Here is a 13,401-nt window from a genome sequence, read left to right on the forward strand (position 1 = left end):
TATCCACACAATAAACAGTATTATACAGTACAGTATAAGACAAGACCTGTCTAAACTAAGTTGAGTTAAATGTAGTGTTCTATTTTTCAAGCTGATATGTCTTCAAGGCAGGCAATGTGCATTGTGTGCTGCTACTGTGGGATCATCTGGATGCAAATAAAAAATGTGTTTGTCATTGACATAGCAGCGATAAGAGAAACCATGTATCTACATGACAAGATCTAAGGATGCTGCATGGAGAATATGAGTGATGTATGCCTGGATGAAAACAGCTCTTTCAAGTTTTTTGCAATAAACAGAAGTATTGAGACAAGTCTGTCGTTATCATTAACGGAAGGGTTGATGGTAGGTTTTTTAAGCGATGTAACCCGGAGGGATGAGTTAGTGGTGTGTCTTAGTGATGGGGGAACTTGAGTTAACTTGACTTATTTCTTGACTTATTTCTATTATCTTTAAAATAATGATCTGTTGATTAAATCACACACAATGAAAATTATGCATGCATTTAACTAGGATTCCATTATTAAAAAAGTGTTGCCCAAACACAGTATCTGATTGCTTCCCCCATCAGCCAGCTGAGCCTGGTTGGGTCGAGAGATCGCAGGTACTGGGGTGCTGATCTGTGGATCATGTGGGATGGCATGAGGTTGATGAGAATATTCTAATATTTGTGTAATATATTTAAATAGTCCATTTTACCAGACTTTTGACCAACAGTCTCTCTTTTTGTATGCGTCATTCACTATGCTGATTAGTAGGATATGGAGGCTTTCTGTTTGTTTGCATTTATAAGAATGGCTGAAAATAAAAACAGAAAAGAGGTTTGCTTTGTAATATTCTCCCATCACTTTATGCAACATTCCCATTGAATGTAATGCGACATCAAATACTCCCATATATTTGTTAACATCCTCTCTCTCTCTCTCTCTCTCTCTCTCTTTCACACTCATGCATCTTTTAAAACCTCATCTATTCCATACACTATCACCATCTCATTTTTACCAGTTTTCGCCAGCTTCTCTCCTTGCTCATTCTTTCCTCACTCCTCTCTTCTTCAGACTTGCATAAGAACAAAAACCATCTGCCGCAAGGAGAAAGTCACCTTGGATGAAGGGGAGAGATTGTGTGGGTGGAATAAAGTAGCAGCATCCTCATAGCGTTGTGACACTGAACCAGACATCAAGCCCAAATTCCCATGTGTTTAATGATCTGTTCACAGAACTCGTATTTTGATTGCAAATAACCTGTTTTGTATTGTTACGTCTGTACAAGACTTCGAGCATTCTAGCACTAAACTTTGAAATCAATATGAAAGATTAACGTTACGCTGTGCAGTAGAATACAAGCAGAGAGATCTCCATAAAATATATATTGTATAATCTGTCCGTACTAAGCTGAATGTCATACAAACACCACGAACATTCATTTTACAGCATTGCGTCATTTTATCACTAACCCCTCGTACGATATAAGCCGAAATAGCTCAGTTGGGAGAGCGTTAGACTGAAGATCTAAAGGTCCCTGGTTCGATCCCGGGTTTCGGCAGTTTTTTCCTCTCCTCAAAGTGCTGATCGTTAAATTTAACCGCTTGGAAATAAAAAAGTGATTACAGAATCAGACTACAGCACTATATGAATAAAATGCACAGTTATTTGCGGGGCCCGTTTAAATGGCTTGGTGTACAAATCAACTGATGATGTCGCTGTAGTCGAATTTAATATTCAACTGTCATTTTACACTTTACCGCCAGTCGTCGCCATTTCCTAAAAAGTCTTCGTAACACCACGTGGAAAGCGTGACGGGGACAAAATGTTTTGAGCTAAAAAAGCATGGAACTCACTGAACTCAAAACTAGCATTAAAGGGATACTTCACCTAGAAATGTTATGTTATCATCCCAAATGTGTGAAAGAACATTTCTTTGTTCTGATGAACACAGAGAAAGATAATTGGAATATTTTAGAAACAAACCGATATCAACAGATTGCTCCCATAGAAGGAAAAATATGATTTTAGTGAAAAAGGCCCCAGAACAGTTTGCTGTCCTACATTCTTCAAAATGTCTTCTTTTGTGTTAACAAAACCAAAAAAATGATAAAGTAATGGGAGTCATTGGGGGTTGAGATCTGTTTGGTTATAAGCATTATTCCAAATATCTTTCTCTGTGTATTTCATTTTTGGGTGAAGTATCACGTTACGGAACAGCACATCATGGTAGAGTATTTATAAAGATTTTACCTGTTTTTGTATTATTTAAATATGTAATTTACAATGGAATTTAATATTGATTTGTATGGAATTTAATATTGTTCCCTCAAGTTGAGAAATTTGAGTTAAACAACCTATATGCGGTGCAAAAATCTTAATCATATTTATGTCTTATTTTTACTTGAAAACCTGTAAACATCCCTAAATACCTTAAAACACTTATGAGACAGGGCATGTTTTAAGCTTAAAACTAACTGAATTATTATTTATAATATATGTTCAAACAATCATATTTTTCATTTTACAGAGTAAGACAAACTCATACATATACATTGTATCTTAAAATGAACATCACATGAGTTCTCTGCTGACCAAGCCATTCACTCATCAAAAAGAAGTATACTTGAAGTTCATTTTATTAAGTATACTCAAGTATATTTGTGTAGTTAGTAAACTAATATCAATGGACTAGTAGTATGCTTGGAAGTGTACTTTTTTGAATACCTCTAGGGACTAAATTGACCCACTTTTTAGTTGATAAAAGTATACTTTTAACTATACTTTCAGTGTAACAGTAGTAAACTTTTAAATACATAAGTTTACAAGTTTTCATTTGTACTACAACAATACTCCAAGTAAACTTGTTGGTATACTGATAGTTTATTAGTTCAATAGTTTTAGCATATGTTTAGTCTCTGAAAGTACACTTTGAAGTTTACAACCAGTAAACTATTAGTTAAGTTTTTTTTTAGACTTATACTTGTAGGCTTTCTTTAAGTTTACTGGTAGTTTATTAGTAGGTGTACTGGTAGTTTACTAGTTTAGTACTTGTAGCACATTTGCCAGTACACAAAAGTAAATTTATTTAAAGGATGCTTGTAGCTTACTTTAGGTAACCTTGCATATATACTGATAGTTAACTATCATACTTGTAGTACATTTGTATGTAAACTTCAAGGTGTATTCTTAGTAAATTACTAGTTGAAGTATTTTTATGAACAGACTATTCAGATATTATTTTTGTACTTGAAATACATGTAATATAATTCTAACTGTACATGTTTAGATAACTCAAAATCATTAATTACATTAACATATTAATGTAAAAAAATATTAGGAAACACAGGCTATAAACCAACAAAATAAGTTTAGTAAATCCTCTTCTGTTCAAATTTATTTCTAAAGCATGATTAAAAGCTTTCACAGCCTTACAAATACATAATAATATAAAAAGTGGCTATATTCATACAATAAGTAGTGACAGAAGTATAAAACAAGAAATTTAGCAAAAGACTTAATGAATAAAAAACTTTTCTAAATTAAATACAAAAAATAATAAAAGAGAGTCAAAACAGTCCTGGTCACATGCAAGAACTTTACAAAATATTTGTAACAGGCATATATATTTTTAAAGAGGGTTTTCAAGGTCATCCATTAATGTCTTTTAAAACAATCACTTTTAGAAGCCTCCAAACTTGACTGAATCTCTCCTACAGGTGATTGGTTTGTAAACAATCACAGTTCTTTAAGAAAGAAAAAACATATAAAAATCACACTTACATTAAAAATATGAACAAGTGTGCATGTCATTTAAAGAATCAGAAGCATCTCCTTTTTTTACAAGTTACAGAGAAAAAAGGTCTTAAATTGAAACATTGTGCATAAAGTTATAAGAGAAAACAATAAATAGTATAATAAAGCATACACCAAAATATAGAGTTCTTTAATATAAAGAAGAATTCCCAAACCAGTGTTCGTAAGTCTTTCAGCATTGCATTTCAGAATAAATAAAAGTTTGTTCTGATTTTGGAATACGATTGGCCGAGCTGTATTTCTAAATAGCTGATATACAGACTGGGAGTGATATTTTTCTAAATACACCTTTAATCCATTTTATGACTTGAATTGAACAAATTGACATAACTTTAAGTTGTTCTGGTAGATGTTATGTTTCATGCCAGTATTCAACACACAATACTTAATATGTACTATGTACTTCCACTTGTTTCAGAAACCAACTTCTGCAAATGAAAGAGAAAATTAGTCTACATGATCTACAGAGTATGGAGTAATCTAAATGCTATTCATAAATCAAACATTTACAACAGAACAAATGAACCTTACCAATGCAATTCATGTTTTAATCTCCATACTAGTCTATATAATAAAACAACATTAACTCATAAAAATAATCAAAACAATAAACAGTTGCTTAAAAGTGCTTTCACTGTGCGTGTGTGCGTGTCTTCGAGTGTGTTTGCGTGTGTGCGTCTATGTCAATGTGTGTAAGTATGTATGCATATTGTGTGTGTGGAGCATTTGTATGTCTGTCTTTTGTTGTTTTCACCTGTTTCTTGTTTTTACAGGTATATGCCTTTAGTTGTTTTTCATGTATTCAATGTGTCTCATGTACAGCTGCTTTGTAACAATGAAAATTGTAAAAAGCGCTATATAAATAAAGTTGAGTTGAGTTGAGTTGTTAGTTTGCTAATCGCAATTCAACACAGTGGATAAATTATATTACAGTACTATTATAAAATGTTAACGAACTCAATTAACATGATTGTTCTGTTATTGAACAATGAAAATTAAGCAATTCAGCATTACAAATGTGATAAGGTTCAATAAAAGGAAGTAAGGAGACGGGAACCGGCAAACATTTAAACATTTAATAAAACAACAACAAAGTAAAAAGACAGCCGGCAGCCCCTCACGGACGACTGCCGGCGGATAACACAAGGCACAACTAAAAGCCAAGCCTGGTCCTCTCATTGACGGTCCGGTCGCTCGTCCTCTTATGCTCCCGATCTCCTCCGCCTCACCGGCCTCGACTCACGATCTCGTCCCGCCTAGTTCACTACAACAAATATGCTAGAACAGCACCAACATACCTCCCTGTGCTTCTTAAAGCTCCAGTATGTAATAATTTTGTAATAAAATTTCAGAAAATAACTTGCACAGTGTGATATATTTCCTCCAGTTGTGTACTTACAATATTTCAAAAGTCTCTAAAGATTTTTTATTTCAGAGAAATTCCGATTTTAAATAACTGGCCGTCCCGGAAAAGAAATGTCGCCTCTCAGTGACGCAATGTCCGCTCTATACTTTGTTCTGGTGTAGACCAGAAAATCACATGGTCAAATGCGGAAGTGGTTGTTATGGATCACGATTACTCTTTGGCGAGTATTGAAGTGCCAGTAAAACGGAAGCGTCCATATTTGGATACACGCAGACTGTGTTACAAACGGAGGAATAAAACCAGGATAAATATCGGCCAGACGTTTTCGAGATGGAGAGAGCTGCGCGACAATCTTGGACTTGACAGAGACTCTGCTCTCGCGAGTGTATTGATAGACAGGTAAGCAAATCAATTATTTATTTTAGAACGATTGGTTTGAGCACGTTAAACAACACGGCATTAACCATAAACACGTAACACTGCACAACATTAACCCAACAAATCACTTAACAAATAGCTGTAAGTTGTAACGGTATAATATAGCATAACATTTCACGTTCCTTGCAGTTCATTAATTATGATGACATAAAATAATACGATCAGATATACAGGTAATACAAAAACAAATAAATCACCTCATCCATGATCATGATTCGTTTATCCAATTTAGATACATCGCTATATCGAAAACGCATTTAAAACGACATCTCCCATCGTCACCTGCTTCATAGCGTCATCAAGCTTCGCCTTTGTTATTGTTGGAAATGCGCCCTCTTGTGGTCAAATACCAAGGTTACATACTGCAGCTTTAACTTTCATTCACTCCACCAGAATTCAGATAAACTCCACCTACAAGTTGAACTGTGTAACTGTGCACACTTGTAAGTACAGTTAAATTAATATGTTGAGTTTATTCACATTCTATAAATCAGAGTTGTTATTGCTTTAAACTAAGTAAAGAAAAATGTAAAATCAAAATAAATTAAATGCACTTAAAGGGGTCATAGGACAAGGCCAAAATGAATTTATCAATTGTTTTAGATTTAAAGCAATGTATACACGATATACATATATATATATATATATATGCACGATGTAAGGTTACTTTGCCCAGCCTCTCTGAAACGCACAGCTATTTTACAAAGATCATCGCTCTGAAAAGCGAGGTGTGCTATGATTGGCCAGTTAACCAGTGTGTAGTGATTGGTCGAACACTGCAAGCCTGTGACGGAGATGTAACACCTCAGGCTCTTACAATATTTGGAACATAAGATCCCCAACTTAACATCTGAGGCTAACCAGAGAAACTTCTCTGACAAATAGGAATTTATGTGATGAAATTGTCCTTCTATAAATATATGTAAATATCCTTGTTGTGTGTTGTCACTCTGGCCATCTTAAGTTACATGTAACCAGTAATGATTGAAACAAGTTTTGTTTTATGGTTTGTTGTGACCATAAATTGGGATGATTCACAGCTCAAAGCCTAGAATGTTTTTTATGTAACTACCCCTTTCTTTATTTCCGTATGTGATGAGCTATGTTATAAAAACATAGCATGCATCATACTATGTCCATAACTAAGTTGAGGTATTAGATGCAAACTGACCATACTGTTAGAGCTCTGCATACTGTTATCGCTTTCAAGGCATTGGCCCGAAGGGGACCTGCATTTAAAAACACCATCGCCGACATACTTTGGGCACAGAATTAGAAGGAAAAAAAAGAGAACGTGGAGGACAATCCAACGGACATCTGGGCTTGCGGCTTCCCTGCTTGTGCTCAGAATCCATCCTCGTGGAGTCAGCAACTGTCTTTTGTGGAGTACGCCTACAATTCCTTACCAGTGGCGTCTACGTTTAAGTTTAGTTTAGGTTACCAGACACCTGTTTTCAAAGTACTGAATCCGAAGTTGCAGTCCCCTCTGCCAACGCCTTTGTCCCTCCCATCTACGTCGTTGGTCAAAAGTGTGCCTTTCCTCCAAGAAAAGTCCTCTATGTTCCATCTGTAATAAGCTTGCTCCTAAATTCATTGGCACCAAGAACCGGTGGCAGTCCGCCTCAAACTTCCGCCAGCATACAGGAGAATTTATCCCGTCTTCCATGTTTCTAAATTAAAGCCAGTTTTTTTCCTACCATTAATCTGCTTGCTCCAGTTACCACACCGTCACAATTCATAGATGGGGAAGTCACCTATTCGGTAAAACGCATTCTGATTTGAGGCTGGAGGGGTCGTGGATTTCAGTACCTGGTGGACTGGGACGGTTACGGTTTGGATGATAGGATTTTTGTTCCAGCTCAAGACATATTGGATCAGTCACTTATCCATGAATAAAATCGACAAGTAAGTTCCTCTGGAAGCGCCAATAGGTGCTCCTAGGGGGAGGGGTACTGTCACGGTTGTCGTTTCTGTGTGTTCATTCCTGCGGGTCTGTCTCATCAGCGGTGCCTCAGCAACCTGACGGCACCTTGGCACCTGGTGCACAATAACAGCTGTTTATTTCTGACTCACATTTACTGTGTTGTATTGTCAGATCGTTGCTTGCCTCACATCGGTTGTGTCTCGTAGAACACCAACGGTTCCAGTTTGCTGTGCCTGACCCATATCCTTGAGGTTGCGGATTACTTACCTGACTTCCGGAGATTTTATCATAGGCGTACTTATTCCAGAGTCTAGCAGTCCTCGTGTCACGGAGGATAATCCAGCTGGGGAACTACTACTAGTTCTTTGCCTTGTTTCACACTCTGTCACTATAAATAAAATATATTAACCTGCAATTGGATCCTAAAGTTTTTCCGACTGTTTTTTTGCATTTATCAGAATTGTTACCTTTAAACAAGGTCTTTTAGTGTCAGTGTAGTTTCACTTCTTGCAGTATACACACTTGTGCAAAATGTCAAATATAGTACAGACACAAATGCATGAAAATACATTCAAAAACATGTATTACATAACCAATGACTGGCATGCAGCCATGTACTCGAGCTACTGTTGAAATAATACAGACATTCAGACACACATTCCCAAACACAGAGGAACAGTTTATCTTCTGTTGTTCCAGTGAAATCAATCATCACATTCGTCAGTCAAACACTTTGATTTTTGATTCCCAACTCCATGCTTGTACAGACAGCTTATTGTAACTACTCCTTAGTTTGTTTTTATTCATTATGTGGAGAGAAAAACTGAACTCTATGAACCAAAAGTTTGACACGAAAAATATTTTAACCTCTCCATGTCTATGCCTCTGCTATCTTGATGTGTATCATTTCCATGATGTGTGATTTGGGGATTTTATGTTATCACTACCAATGTTGAAGTAATGTATGACTTATTTATTTTGCCGTAATTTTGAGAAAAACCTGCAGCATTAAACAGACTGGGCCATTCCATTCTCAGGTTTGGCTACATTATATTGCATAAATGCATAAGAGACTAATAGGCTTTATGCCTAACAATAAATTAATATATTAAACTGTGTCTACAAAACCATTTTTAGCCAGCTGAAATAATACCTGGTTTTCTTCTGAAAACGACCAGCTGCTGGCGCTTGAGAATGCTTTGGAGGCACTGCGCATTTTTCCATAGACGCGTTGGGTGTTGTGATTCAGATATTCATGGCAGTTAAATGTTACTAATACCTTGTTTTTGAAGAATATTACTGCATATAAAAATGCAGTAACCAATAATATTAACTTCTCCATTGTTGTGTTGCACAAGTATCATTGGTCAATACAGTGTTTCTCCCTCCTCTGCTCCACTGTGATTAGACGGCTGTGTAAAAATGGACAGTGACGAGCTCTGCATTTTACACAAAGTTAAACAGTAAAAAGCAAAACAAGTAAAGGTAAAGAAACTCGTAATATATCATTATGATACTTAGTGCAGCAAAATGCAGTGTAATCAATTTGTCTCAATAGTGTAATGCAGTGTAATCAATATAATACATATCGTTTGAATGTTTTACATGTGATGGGGAGCAAGTGTACATTTCTTTCGTACCAACTGACATTTAGAAAAAAATATTTTAACAACTTAAAGAACGATTTACACAAAAAATCTTCACCGCACGTTTCATGAATTAGGCCGTTTGTATTTCAAAGTGATCAGTATTACTCCCACATTGGTAGCAGAAAGCACCTACGTAGACCAAATATTTAATTAAAGAACATGTAAAGGGCAAAAGGAGTGTTAAAGCTTTTGAATAAAGGCCAAATATGGGTCTATTTATTACTCTTACAGTTTGTTTGTTTGTGAACAGTGTGTTTTGGAATAGTCCCTTAACATGTCTTCAGTTTATTTGTCCAGGCTGCAGCTGGTGTTCCATTAAAATTCTTTATGGATATCTCACAGAGGTATAAGGTCAGAATGAGCAAGTTCAATTTGGTCTGAAAAACATTGAACAGTCCTTGCTGAGTCTTTGCTGTGGTTGCCCACATGGGAAAACCTCTATTTGGCTCAACATTTGTTGATAACCTTAATATGTTGTCTGGCTCACTTTTTTCCACAACTATTTAGTTTGTCTCTGTTGTTGACATTACAATAAATGTCACAAAACAAATGCAAATAAAGGAAATCTAAAACGTATTTCCACCAATTCATTCAGCTGTTCAATTATGTCACTTCATGACAGGTGCCATTGATACTTTTTTATACGGATATGTTTCTTATCTGGAGTAATTATCTTATACTATACTGACCAATATTAAAATGAATGTGTGTAAAACATTTCCCTTCCTTCAGCAGATGCCTACTTTTGCTAGCTTTACAGAGTAAAGGTAATAATATTTCTGTTTGCAGTTACCCTGAACATTGCATACACTTGGAGTCTTGAAAAAAGCACTGCACAGCAGAATTAAATCTTTATTTGTTGCCATATCTCAATGTTCCGGTCTTTGTTGATTATGCTGTTTTCCTGGTTTTTAACTTCCAGGAAGCTTCTTTTTAATGTTTTTCTCCATGGAAAAAAACACCAATACACACGGCTCAAGGAGAAAGAGAGAGTGGGGGTTATTGTTTAAGATTATTTGACCCTACCCATTTCCCTAACCTCTACCATGATAGATATTTTGTTTGTTCTGTTATCTTTACTGTTCTTATACTGATAGTTGAGATTACATATTAATCAGGATATTCTATGTGTAGCCAGGTGGCTGCCAACTGGTAGTTATTACGCCACTCCAAATGAATGGGGAAATAACTTAAAGAAAACAAACGTCCAACCCACTCGAGAGACTAGGCAAGAGGCGCGAGTTCTAGTACAAATCAGTGTTCATTTATTACAATAAATACAGACTTTGGCCAAAAGTCAATTAAAACCACAATAAATGGACATTCGCATGAAAGCCAATCTACAAAAGACCACATATCAAAATCAACATAAATGAAATAGGAGCTGAGGCGTTCCGTAAAGAGAGCGGGCTAACACACAACCTAGTTGTGTAGAGAATCACCACACCACTCAGGATCACACTCAAAGGCACAGCAAATATAACAGTAATAGTGACACAGCAACCTTCAATACGATAGCACCACTTGGTGTAATAAGGAGTCAGCTCGCCTTAGGACATACTCAGCTTCTGCAACAAAAAGCAAAAGAACCACATTTAATCAAGAGAAGCAAGTAGTCGGAGCCGATAGTCGAGTGGTTCGAGCTCCTACATATGGCGCTGGTGCGTCCCGGGCGACCCGAGTTCGAATCCCGGCACGTGGTCCTTTCCTGACACCACCCCCCTCTCTCTCATCCACTTCGGTTCCTGTCCTTTCTAAAAAATCACTGTCTATCACGGGCAAACGGCACACTTAGTGGCCGAAACCAAAGCTGTGATTCACAAAGAGGGCGAAGTGGGTCCCGGTCCATAACGGTCATCAAGAGGCATAACCAACCTGCTTTTATACCGGACCAAGAGTAGTTCATTAGTCACACATTAAGTAAAAGTTAGCTCCAACAAACATTTCTGCACTTTTATATTTTCATATAAACATAATATATTAAATATACACATTCTGACACACACTTGTTACGTACTCAAATACATGAAAAATGTGCATGTTGTCCAGATAGTGTATTGTGTGTACAAATAAAAGGAGCATTGCATCCTGCACGATTTTCACTCATAACATGTTAGTGTGAGGAGGTTATGAATCACATAAGCACGTCTATGTTTGTGTATATTGTTTTTGTAATGGTTTGGTCTAATTCATATTTCTGAGTGTGATTTAAAAAGCACGGAGGTTCCATACAAACAGAAATTCTGTTGACTAGTTAAACATGTTTTGGCTCAAGAATAGCACGAAACACATTCAGTCAAAATGGGCATATAATAACAATGTGAGACAGATTCTGACAGACATGATAATAATTGTCCTTTAGTCTGCAGGGTGTTGTCTAATGACAGTCCTGTTCTCCAGTAGAACCATCTATTAGTCTCTCAGTGTTTGTTTGGTATGGCGCTGCATGGTCAAAAATAAGCAATTGCATTTTACATAAAGGAAATTTATTCTGAATTCAACTGTTTTTTCCCTTTTTCCTTTTTTTATGACATATTCCCTCAAATGATCGGCTCTCATGTGTTAAAACATTAAAACAATGCAAAACTGTGTTTTTCAATTTTCATTATGTTTTCCTATTACTGTGATGACAAAAACAGTGTTTTGCATTATGGATAGGGGAGGACTTAGATGTCATTAAAATAAAATAGTTATTAATAATCATAAAAATAGTCTCAAACCTTAAAACTAAATCATATATTCAGATACAATACAAACTTAAGCTAGTGACATGTCCTTGTGACTGTTTGTCAGCATGGTTTAATGCACATCAAGGTAACATTTCACCACTCTGTTTTTGAATGTGGTGTGCATGTGTTTATTTGATGCCTGTCTGAAGTATAATATCACCACTTGCAGTGATCCAGATTCTCTGCAAGCTTTGAACTTCACATACAACCAGTCAAATTTTCAGCGGTGTAATCTGACCTAAAATATTAGGATTTGATCAATTATCCGATTTACTGTGTTAACTTACACAGCCTGATGTCCTCCCAGGTTCATATTACTAGAGAATACTGCAGTGCTATGGTCTTCACTGTAGATAGACGCAGCCTCTGGAACTGAAAGTAATAGAAAAGACACTGTTTGTTTTTATACACTCTTTTTCAGCTCTCCGTTGCAGCCTGTTTGTTTTATACTGTTATAGGAGGTATACTTATGACATTCGCATGGTTTTTACATTCAAAAACATCAAAATCAATAAGCAATAGGCTATTTTCTACACAGGTTTTGAGGCCGGCTCTGCAAACCCTCAGTTTTAATGGGTGTGCAGCATTGAAGACTTTATAAGTAAACGCCCACTGCTACGATTGGATAACACTTTGCGTAGTTGGGGCCTTCTGTGAATATGGTTAGTGACGTAACATTAGGTTACACATTAGTGTCACGGTCTGGTCCTGGTCTTGGGGCAGAACCGAAACAGAATCCTTTGTTTCTTGTGGGGAGAGATGTTTTTTGACCTTTTGGGCTTCCATACTCTCCCCGAGTCGCGTCATCGTTCCTTCCCTCCTGTTTCCTAGTTTGTGTTAATTAGCTTCCCTTGAGTGTTTATCCCCTGCACCTGTTCCCTCTTAGTGTGCTCCCTATAAAGAGTCCTCTTGTTTCATTGTCCTGTGCACGTTCATTGTAAACTGTACCTTGTCTATTTGCTATAAGTTTACCTTGCCCGTGTCTCACCTTGCTCTGTATGCATTTTGCTGTTTGGATGTTCCTTGTTCCTGGTTCGTGTTCCTCTTGTCTTGTAAGTTTAGTTTAGTGTTTGTTTCTAGTGTTTGCTTTTGTAGTTTAGTCAGTCTTTGTTCTTGTCTTTATTTATACATATATATTCCTGTCCTGTTTGCCCCCTCGTGGGTTTTTGTTTTGTCATTTTATAGTCTCGTTATTTGTTAATAAATCAGTGTTTACCCCTCAACCTTCTGTGTCTGCCTTCTGCCTGCCTGCACTTGGGTTCTGCTCACACCGTCCGTGACACATAAGCACCATTCACAGTTATCACACGGCATCAGTATTATCTGGAGACCTCCTGTGATTTATAAATGACCTCCCCTCATCAGTATTTCATGTGACGCAATCGCACGGCATGAATTTACTCAAATTTACTGACTTATTTCCCGAATGTGATGGCAAGGCTTTGCGTACAGTTTGTATAGCCTATAGTTGTACTGTGTTTGAGGGTTTATTACC

The 13,401-nt window shown here is 36.6% G+C and overlaps 1 non-coding gene across 1 annotated transcript; it reads left to right on the top strand.

The window, feature by feature from the left end:
* Positions 1–1,472: 1,472 nt before the first annotated feature.
* Positions 1,473–1,545, top strand: trnaf-gaa (transfer RNA phenylalanine (anticodon GAA)). Its single transcript has one exon. It is a non-coding gene; the product is annotated as a tRNA-Phe (tRNA).
* Positions 1,546–13,401: the final 11,856 nt, after the last annotated feature.

This window comes from Triplophysa dalaica, chromosome 6 (genome assembly GCF_015846415.1).
Source record: "Triplophysa dalaica isolate WHDGS20190420 chromosome 6, ASM1584641v1, whole genome shotgun sequence".
Taxonomy (NCBI): Eukaryota; Metazoa; Chordata; class Actinopteri; order Cypriniformes; family Nemacheilidae; genus Triplophysa; species Triplophysa dalaica.